Source organism: Bufo bufo, chromosome 8 (genome assembly GCF_905171765.1).
Source record: "Bufo bufo chromosome 8, aBufBuf1.1, whole genome shotgun sequence".
NCBI lineage: Eukaryota > Metazoa > Chordata > Amphibia > Anura > Bufonidae > Bufo > Bufo bufo.
Window position 1 is genome coordinate 22,664,875 of NC_053396.1, and position 11,553 is coordinate 22,676,427.

The window sequence follows — 11,553 nt, forward strand, 5'->3', positions numbered from 1 at the left end:
CTGTAGTCGTGACAGGACTTCGTAATCGCCTGTAGTCGTGACAGGACTTCGTAATCGCCTGTAGTCGTGACAGGACTTCGTAATTGCCTGAAGTCGTGACAGGACTTTATTAATCGCCAGGCGCGAGAGACACTAATGGCGGGGCCAGGCGCCAGCGAGGGAAGAAACTTCAACAGGAGAACGGTATCAGAGCGGTGCACTGACTGCCCCAGAGAAAATACTGAGTAACCATGATGTAGTAATGAAAAGGAAAATGCAGCCTTAAGTGGAAGCCGAACTGATGTAAGAACAGGTGGGTAAACGCAGCTCTGGATGTGAGTAGTGCCTAAAACATGGTATGGGCCCAGCTGTGAGCATGAAGAGCATGGTATAACGCAGCTGTGAATGCAATCTGAAGTGACAGGGTATTAATGTGATGCAACAGCAACGCATGAACGCAGCTCTAGTAGTGAACAGAGTATAAATTGTAAATGCAGACACATGGACATAGCTTGAAGGTAACGCCTCCACGTAATGCTGCAGGTTTTTTTTTTGTTTGTTTTTTTTTTTCCTCCTCCTCCTGGGATGGTCACCACAGCACCACCCAAGAAAACATAAACGTGCATGAACATAAACCTTGATGCAAGCCAATTAATCAACATATAGTGCACCTATACCCTAGCACAGAACCGCTGACACATGCGTGCCCATAACGTACAGTTTATAGATAAAACACACTTACCTACAAGAGCATCAGAACTCAAATGCGGGCGCCTAGACTGATCTGCATGAATCCCCATATACAGACCAATGACATTCCCCAACATCTTGCATGTTTGGCGTTAACTGCGGATGTGCCCCCACATGTAAAACAGGTAACTGAAAACACTTTTTTTTTTTTTTCCCTTAGCAGATATAAGAAACATGCGACCATGCCTACTCTAGGCGCATGCTACACCAATAACTATATGCAACAGCCCCCAACGAGCCCCTAAACAGCCGGACATTCACTAGACCGTTAGCACCCCACTCTGCTTTGAACCAGAGTACTGCGAATCGCATACCGCACTGTGGGCACCGTGCCATCAAGTGCAATACTACAGCATTTTTTATTTTTATTTATTTATTTATTTTTTTTTATTTTTTTTTTTACGTGGGAGACTCTAATGGCTAAGCCATGCGTGAGAGACTCTAATGGCGGAGTCATATGTGTAACACTAAAAGGGAGAAGCCATACGTGAGAGACTCTAATGGCGGAGCCATGCGTGAGAGACTAATGGCAGAGCCATATGTGTAACACTAAAAGGGAGAAGCCATACGTGAGAGACTAATGGCGGAGCCATGCGTGAGAGACTCTAATGGCGGAGTCATATGTGTAACACTAAAAGGGAGAAGCCATACGTGAGAGACTCTAATGGCGGAGCCATGCGTGAGAGACTCTAATGGCGGAGTCATATGTGTAACACTAAAAGGGAGAAGCCATACGTGAGAGACTCTAATGGCGGAGCCATGCATGAGAGACTAATGGCAGAGCCATATGTGTAACACTAAAAGGGAGAAGCCATACGTGAGAGACTAATGGCGGAGCCATGCGTGAGAGACTCTAATGGCGGAGTCATATGTGTAACACTAAAAGGGAGAAGCCATACGTGAGAGACTCTAATGGCGGAGCCATGCGTGAGAGACTCTAATGGCGGAGTCATATGTGTAACACTAAAAGGGAGAAGCCATACGTGAGAGACTCTAATGGCGGAGCCATGCGTGAGAGACTCTAATGGCGGAGTCATATGTGTAACACTAAGGGAGAAGCCATACGTGAGAGACTCTAATGGCGGAGCCATACGTGAGAGACTCTAATGGCGGAGTCATATGTGTAACACTAAGGGAGAAGCCATACGTGAGAGACTCTAATGGCGGAGCAATACGTGAGAGACTCTAATGGCGGAGTCATATGTAACACTAAAAGGGGTAAGCCATGCGTGAGAGACTCTAATGGCGGAGTCATATGTGTAACACTAAGGGAGAAGCCATACGTGAGAGACTCTAATGGCGGAGCCATACGTGAGAGACTCTAATGGCGGAGTCATATGTAACACTAAAAGGGGTAAGCCATACGTGAGAGACTCTAATGGCGGAGTCATATGTGTAACACTAAAACAGAGAAGCCATGCGTGAGACTAATGGCGGAGTCATGTGTGTAGACCTAAAAACGGAGAAGCCATGCGTGAGAGGCTCTAATGGCGGAGTCATATGTGTAACACTAAAACAGAGAAGCCATGCGTGAGACTAATGGCGGAGTCATATGTGTAAACCTAAAAACGGAGAAGCCATGCGTGAGAGACTTTGATGGCGGAGTCATATGTGTAAACCTAAAAACGGAGAAGCCATGCGTGAGAGACTTTGATGGCGGATTTTTATTTTATTTATTTATTTATAAACCACTTATGCAGCACCAGTATGACTTGGGGACTCGCATAACCATGACCCTCTCCGACAATAAACCTAGGACGCTAACCAGCCTACAACCATATTGTACCCCTAACGAACAGCATGAAGAACGGTCATCGGGCCCCCGAAGCCATGAGGCTCCCTGAAGCCAAGAGACTGACCTGGATGACCCTACAGTGACGATAAGTAATTAAAACGTGCGCTAGACCTAATGGCAATTGCATAGACATTAGTGATCCGAACCACTTGCATGAATGAAACATTAACCAACCGCGAAATTGAAACAGATGGGAGAAAAACAAGAGCCAGAGGCATTGCAGTTCGCTAAGAGAAGACCCTTGTCGTGACAAACGAATGAACAACTGTGAAAACATTTGTAGGAACTTACTCCTATTGGCCCACTGTCTGCTAGGGAGCTATTTGGTAACTGGGGCGGGAGATCAATCTGCGTGAATGCGGACCAGAAGTAAAAAAGGAGACCAGTCTGAGTGAATGCAAACCAGGATTAAAGAACACCACCCATTTTTATTTTTATTTTTTCTCCCCCCCCCCAAGTAAACAGAAAAAGGTAGGCCTAATAAATGTAACAAACCACAGAGGAAAGAAACGTAAGCCTGAAAAGAAAGCAGCTATGTTTATCAGAAGAGCAGTATCAGAGCGGTGTGCTGATAGCCCTAGTAAGAATACTGAGTAACCATTATATAGCAATGAAAAGAAATGCAGCTTTAAGTGGAAGCAGAGTATAACACATGATGTAAGAACAAGTGGGTAAATGCAGCTCTGGATGTGAGTGGTGCCTAAAACATGGTATGGGCACAGCTCTGAGTAGGAGCATGAGGAGCATGGTATGAAGCAGCCGTATGAATGCATTCTGAAAGTGAGCAGAGTATTAATGTAATGCAACAGCGAACGCAGCTCTAGTAGTGAATGGCGTATAGGACAAAATGTAAATGCAGACACACGGATGTAGCTTTGAAGGTAACATTCCTAACCACGATCATTTGACCATGGAGCCCAACCCCCTTCGCCCCAGAGCGCTACAAGTCACGGACCGTGTAATCAAGTCCGATCCTACCGTGAATGCAAGCACTCGCCTGGCACCTTCTGCCATTGCCCAGGTGCAACCAAACCTCCACATGATGCTGCGGGAGTTTTTTTTTTTTTTTTCTCTCATCTACCATTGATCCACATTTACCATCACTTAAACCCAGCACGCGTAGCTTGAGCCAACTGCAGACACGCGCCCCACATGTAAACCAGGTATCAGAAAACATACAACCATGCCCACTCTAAGCACATGCTACCCCAATAACTGTATGCAATGGCCCCACCAGGCCTCTGAATAGCCAGACAAACAATACAAACAACCATGGTTCGACCATTAGCGCCCAAACTCTGCTTTATCCCAGAGCGCTACATGTCGTGGACCGCAGCGTGGGTCCCGTACAAACAACTCCAATCCTACCATGAATACCAGCACCCTCCTGAGACATTCTGCCGTCGCCCAGCCGTAAGGAGCCTCCACACCATGCTGCTGTATCCTAGAGCCGACTCACAGGTAGTGAAATCAGCTGAATCGGCGTCAGCATGGGCCCACAGGAGCCTATAAATAGCCTAGTAACCAGCCAGCCTGGGCCCACAGGTGCAAGTGAGTAGCTGTGTAATCAGCCTCCCCTCCCACAAATACAGCAAAGTTCTTTGCTTAACACATGTCCTCCTATAGTTGGGAGGAAATTCAAACTTGCACAGAATTATAAAAGTTGCATGGAATTATAAAATAAGGACCTACTATTGCAGGTGATCAGTCTGCATGTAGGTGCTGGATCAGTGTACACTGTAGGTGAACGTGGGTTAAAAAGGTAAAAGTTTGCACTGATGTGCAGTTGGTTTTTGTCCCAAGGAGCGGTGACTTGAAAAGGAAGGGGAGAAATCAAATAGTCTTACCCCGTATAGCCGGATTCCAGGCGGCTATTGTAGGGGGATGTCTTTCTCAGGGAGCGCTCCGGTCCTGTGTATCGTCGGTGCGCACGTGTTCCTCGGCGTCCTCGGCGTCCTCGGCGTGTTCCTCTGTAACCGAATGTACTCTCCGTAATGCAGGAGGTTGCAGATTCTAAGATCGGATGTGACGATCTATTCCTCCGGTCAGCTGACTAGTTGCGTCAGCGAGTTGTATGATGAATAATCGCCTGTAATTCCTATCTGTATGGGCGATCTTTATTGGGTCCAGAGTCCATGTACTATTCCTTCTTTATACCAAACGCGTTTCGGTGCACTCTTGCACCTTCATCAGTGGTGAATAGTACAACTGATCTCCTTCCTTTTATAGGGGAGGGATCATAAAGAATTTGGATCGAACTCAAAACATGGAATGGATGTACCTCAAAGCAACTGGAACTTATGTCATTTGTTTTCATGGCAATTATATGGTTGCTAAAATGCAGATATAGGTTCAACTGATGTACATAATTTCAAGAGATATTAAATATCATAATTAATTTTTGAGCTAAAACTGTAATATATTAGAAAAAATCAGCGCCTTGATAAACATACCGATATGGTGAATACATAATGAAATAAAAGGATATAGATGGTATCACATAATAATAAATTAATAATATATGAATAAGTTACTAGTACATTAATAATGCATTAATAAGGGCACACAGTGACACTATAAAGATATAAAATATAAATATATAAAAAAATATAAAAATATAAATATATCTTATAATATAAATTTCATATAAAATTTCACATAAAATTTCATAAAATTTTCAATAGAATTTTTACAGAGTAATCTTCTCACAATCTTGGTCTTATATATTGATTTCAGGTGTGTGGGTTTCAAAATTATATTTCAAATATGTGTCAAATATGTAAATGGGGGAGGGGCCCAACGGGGAGAGACTGTCGAGATGCTGATAGACAGCCAGAACTCGACAGAATGTCCCCAGAGGGCACATCCCCCTATAAAAATCCGAATAACTCTAATTCTGCATTAAGACCGGCCGGGGTGATGGTTTCAAATTCAAATATCTTACGGGACTCTGCTCTGGACATACTTGATATGTGATTGCCCCCTCTCCAGGATTTATGAACTTTTTTGAATGCTATATAGGTTAACCCAGAGGGGTCCTTGTTATGGTGTGTTTTGAAATGTTTAGACAGTATGTGGTTTTCGTAGCCCTTTTTGATATTACCTATGTGTTCGGCTACCCTCTTTTTAAACAATCTCTTAGTGCGTCCCACATATTGCTTGTGACACGGGCATTCCAAAATATAGATAACATCTGAAGAGTTACATGACAGGTTGTCTCTGATTGTATAGCTAAATGAGTTTTGTCTTGATTGGATCTGTGTTGTCTTTTTCGGAAATTGTGTTAGTTTACAATTATTACAGATCCCACACCTGTAAAATCCCTTTAGGTTGAGCCAATTAGACTTAATATTCTTATTTGGATTTTTTATGGTGGGGGCAATCAACAGACCCAGGTTGGAAGCCTTTGTATAAGAGATTAGGGGATTCTCTGGGAGAGAGGGGCCTATAATTTTATCCCTTTGTAAATGATGCCAATGTTTACGCACCAAGGTGTTGATTTTCTTATATTGTCCATGAAATGGGAGTATTAATCTTATTTTTTCCCCTACTTCTTCTTGTTTCTTTTTATTTCCAAAAAACGATTTTCTCTCCATATTTATAACCTTATTTAGGGCCAAGTCTACAGTCTCTGTTGTTTGGTTATAAATTGTTCTTTTAATATTATTGCTTCCTTCTCGAAATCTTCATTTAGGGTACAATTTCTTTTAAGCCTTCTGAATTGACTCGTTGGAATATTGAGTAACCAACGAGGAAGGTGGCAACTCGTATAGAGTATATACCCATTTTTCGTGACTGGCTTATGGTATGTGCTACATACCAATTTTTTGTTTTTAATCTCTATTTTTAAGTCTAAAAATTCTACTCCAGAGTCACTGATTTTGGTAATGAATTTTAAATTCCTATCATTCCTATTAATTTCAGTTAAAAATTGATTTAAAAGTGGTTTAGTACCTTGCCAAATAAAAATAATGTCGTCAATATAACGACGCCAGAGCACCAGGCCCACCCCAAGATGTAGTGTGATGGTCTCATATTCCCAATGCGCCATAAATAAATTGGCGTAACTGGGGGCGAACCTGGTGCCCATGGCTGTGCCCCTTTCTTGGATATAAAAATCAGAGTTATGATAAAAATAATTATGTGTTAAAATATATTGTATACCCTCTAAAATGTATTCTATCTGTTCTAAATTAAGAGTTTTCGCCATTATTAACTGTTGTTTAGTGGCCTCTAGACCTTGCTCATGGTCTATAATCGTGTATAATGAGCTCACGTCCATTGTGCCCAAATACCAATGTTCCTGAATCTCCAATTGCTCTAATGTTTTTATTATATCCGTCGTATCTTTTATATAAGATGGGACCTTTTTTACTGCAGGTTGGAGTAATTTATCTAAGTATTGTGAAAGGTTTAATGTTATGGAACCTATACCTGATATTATAGGCCTGCCTGGTGGTGCCACAGGATCCTTATGGATTTTTGGTAGGCAGTAAAAAACTGGTAGACGTTTCGGGGTATTTATAATGAATTTTTGCTCTTGTTCTAATAGTATGCCCTTGGTATAGCCCTTATTACAATATTTCGTTAGATCATTATGAAAGGTACTTGTTGGGTCAGATCTTAGTTTTTTATATGTTGTGGGGTCCGATAGTTGTCTCTGACATTCTGAATTATATAAAATTGTGTCCAGTACAACTATTGCTCCCCCCTTATCAGCTGGTCTGATTGTGATGTTATTAATGGCTTGTAGTTCTTTAATAGCGTCTATCTCTGATCTTGTTAAATTGTTATATGATTGTTTATTACTTAGTTTCCTTATATCTGATTCCATGTTTTTCCTAAACGCCGCGATTTCATGGCTTATTTCTTGCCTTGGGAATTTTTTTGATTTTAATTTCAGTTCTGTGTGTTCATATTTAGACACTACTGTTGTTTGTAATATGGGACTCTTCATATAGTATCTTTTTAGACATAGTTTCTTAATAAATTTTTCTATGCCAATATATGTAGAAAATTTGTCTAAATTTGCCGTTGGTGAGAATTTAATTCCTTTGTTTAATAGTTTCATCTGTGCATTTGAGAGATCTGTTTGACTAAGATTGACAATTGAAGTTTGTTCTATCTGTATATCCTGTGTTCCCTGTCTCTTTTTTGTGCGTCCTCTTCGTGTTTTCTTGTTTCTTTTTGGGAGCGTGTTCTCGGTGGTGATCGTCTCCTGTGATAATCTTTCGTATATCTCTGCTCGTGATTGTGTGGGGGTTGGGAGTAGTTGTTCATATCGTGTTGGTGATTGTGATACTTCTGTCGTAAGTTGTAATCGTGTGTTTGATATTTGTAATTCTGGTGATTTTGGTGATTCTCTTGTTCTCTGCGTTGGGGCTGTGGGGGTGACTGTCGTGTTCTTATTCTGTGGTGAGGTGGGGTGTGATCTAAAAAATTAAGGGTAGACAGGGCTTCATATCGGTTTGTTGTCGGTATGTTATACTGGTTATACATTCTATTGTCCTGTGTGTTGTTTTCTCTATTGTCCATTTGTGTCGTTGGGGTTTCTTCTCTAGTGCGTGTATTCCCTATTATTCTCTCATACTTAGTATATTTGAATTTCTTAGATTTTCTCTTTATTATTTCCCTTTCTAAATCATCTAGACTCCTACAAATCGCCTCTTGCCACTTGGCATATTCATCATCATGAGGCAATTTGATGATTATTTCTTTGAGATTTGTGATATCTTTGGCTATATCTTCAAGTATTTGTGTCCGCCTTTTTTTAATCATTTGTATCAATTTTTTTGATTGATTTTTAAAAAGGACTGCCATTCTGTGTAAAAATCTTCATTATATACACTGCGTGCAGAATTATTAGGCAAATGAGTATTTTGACCACATCATCCTCTTTATGCATGTTGTCTTACTCCAAGCTGTATAGGCTCGAAAGCCTACTACCAATTAAGCATATTAGGTGATGTGCATCTCTGTAATGAGAAGGGGTGTGGTCTAATGACATCAACACCCTATATTAGGTGTGCATAATTATTAGGCAACTTCCTTTCCTTTGGCAAAATGGGTCAAAAGAAGGACTTGACAGGCTCAGAAAAGTCAAAAATAATGAGATATCTTGCAGAGGGATGCAGCACTCTTAAAATTGCAAAGCTTCTGAAGCGTGATCATCAAACAATTAATTCAAAATAGTCAACAGGGTCACAAGAAGCGTGTGGAAAAACCAAGGCGCAAAATAACTGCCCATGAACTGAGAAAAGTCAAGCGTGCAGCTGCCAAGATGCCACTTGCCACCAGTTTGGCCATATTTCAGAGCTGCAACATCACTGGAGTGCCCAAAAGCACAAGGTGTGCAATACTCAGAGACATGGCCAAGGTAAGAAAGGCTGAAAGACGACCACCACTGAACAAGACACACAAGCTGAAACGTCAAGACTGGGCCAAGAAATATCTCAAGACAGATTTTTCTATGGTTTTATGGACTGATGAAATGAGAGTGAGTCTTGATGGGCCAGATGGATGGGCCCGTGGCTGGATTGGTAAAGGGCAGAGAGCTCCAGTCCGACTCAGACGCCAGCAAGGTGGAGGTGGAGTACTGGTTTGGGCTGGTATCATCAAAGATGAGCTTGTGGGGCCTTTTCAGGTTGAGGATGGAGTCAAGCTCAACTCCCACTCCTACTGCCATTTTCTGGAAGACACCTTCTTCAAGCAGTGGTACAGGAAGAAGTCTGCATCCTTCAAGAAAAACATGATTTTCATGCAGGACAATGCTCCATCACACGCGTCAAAGTACTCCACAGCGTGGCTGACAAGAAAGGGTATAAAAGAAGAAAATCTAATGACATGGCCTCCTTGTTCACCTGATCTGAACCCCATTGAGAACCTGTGGTCCATCATCAAATGTGAGATTTACAAGGAGGGAAAACAGTACACCTCTCTGAACAGTGTCTGGGAGGCTGTGGTTGCTGCTGCACGCAATGTTGATGGTGAACAGATCAAAACACTGACAGAATCCATGGATGGCAGGCTTTTGAGTGTCCTTGCAAAGAAAGGTGGCTATATTGGTCACTGATTTGTTTTTGTTTTGTTTTTGAATGTCAGAAATGTATATTTGTGAATGTTGAGATGTTATATTGGTTTCACTGGTAAAAATAAATAATTGAAATAGGTATATATTTGTTTTTTGTTAAGTTGCCTAATAATTATGCACAGTAATAGTCACCTGCACACACAGATATCCCCCTAAAATAGCTAAAACTAAAAACAAACTAAAAACTACTTCCAAAAATATTCAGCTTTGATATTAATGAGTTTTTTGGGTTCATTGAGAACATGGTTGTTGTTCAATAATAAAATTAATCCTCAAAAATACAACTTGCCTAATAATTCTGCACTCCCTGTAAATCACTGGCCAGTTCTTTTGCTATTTGCAGGCCTTGTGTGGTTGTCTACTAGGAATATTAAATTAAAGGTTCCCTCTTGGAAACTGGGTCCTAGGTTCATTGGCCCTTACAAAATTGGAGCCATCATTAACCCCGTGGCTTTTCGCCTGGAGCTACCTCAGACTTTTAAAATCCATAACGTCTTCCATAAGTCGTTACTCAAGAAATATGTTCCACCTCTAGAACCGTCACCGCTGCCACCCCCTCCTGTTGTTGTGGATGGTAATCTAGAGTTTCAAATATCCAAAATTGTTGATTCTCATCGGGTCCGCCGCTCTCTTCAATATCTGGTGCATTGGAGGGGTTACGGTCCCGAGGAAAGAATGTGGGTTCCAGCGTCTGAGGTAAACGCCGACAGGTTAGTTCGGGCTTTTCATGCCTCTCATCCTGAGAGACCTAGTCCTGAATGTCCGGAGGCCCCTCGTAGAGAGGGGGGTACTGTCACGAGGGTGTCAAGAGCCATGCCTGACTCCGTTATACCCGGGGTCAGGAAGTCGCAGGGGGGTGGCTGCGCGCTCTATGTAGAAAGATAGTGCTGCTTCTTTATGGTAGCTTTCTGGGTTTGCCTTGCAACCCTTTTTGGCTCAATCAGGGATCCGTAGCTCCTTCTCCTCAGCTGTTTCTTGTCCAGCACTCCCAACCTCCTTATATTCCCCTCTCCCACTTCTCTGGTTGCCAGATATAGAGCTTCCTGCCTGGACTTCTATACTGACCCACTGGAGCTGTGTAGCTGTGTTCCCTGGTTGTTGTTCCAGAACGTTACCCTCCGGATCCCTGTTGGGCCTTGGTGGTCTGCTGTTGTCAGAGCCAAAAATGTTAGAATTGTGTTGATGTCCCAATATTTATGGACCTGACTGTATGTTTATTAAATTTTTGTGATAATTATGGTTTATTATGTGATAATTATGGTTTATAACAATACCGTTCCTTTCACTGCTAGGTGGAACAGGTGTAATTTATTAGTGGCTTTTGCCCTTCAGGCTTTCACGGGGTTAACACTGGTGTTCAGTACAATTAGATCCTGGAGGTGTGTATTTGGATCCATGTTCTGTATTGTAAATGTCTGTTTGCACATTGTAAGTTGATGCCATGATGAAGGACGACACGCATCTGAAACGCGTAGCATGTGAATTTGCACTTTATAGATCTTTTTAGGAAGTGACCAATAAAGAATTGTTGCTAGATTTCTCTTATCTGTCTTCGGAGCTGCTTTTCCGTGCACTGTCACATTTTCATGGATTTGGACCTTGCTAAGTAGTTTAGTGGTGAGCTGTATGACCCTTATACTTGTTCATTTGCATGTTCTTCTTCAGGGACTACATGCCATCATTCCTGTGGTGGACCTGTCTGTCAGCTTGGGCTTCAATGCCACATCTAGTGTCTTGAGATGCTCCCTTTGGTGTGTGTTACACTCCGTCCTCTCAGACAATGAACTGGGCATAACTTACAAGATACAAGCACACATTTAGGATTTAGGTGCAGATTCTGTGTCTAAATCCGAATCAAATCAACTGACATATATCCCGGCCTAATAATACGTAACACTCAGACTTTGGGAACATGACGCTCTCCTTATGGGCAGTACTG

The 11,553-nt window shown here is 41.9% G+C and overlaps 1 protein-coding gene across 1 annotated transcript in view; it reads left to right on the forward strand.

Annotated features, from left to right (window-relative positions):
• Positions 1-11,553, forward strand: part of LOC121009269 (ficolin-2-like) — a 231,123-nt gene that overhangs the window by 73,288 nt on the left and 146,282 nt on the right. The gene's annotated exons all lie outside the window — the stretch shown is intronic.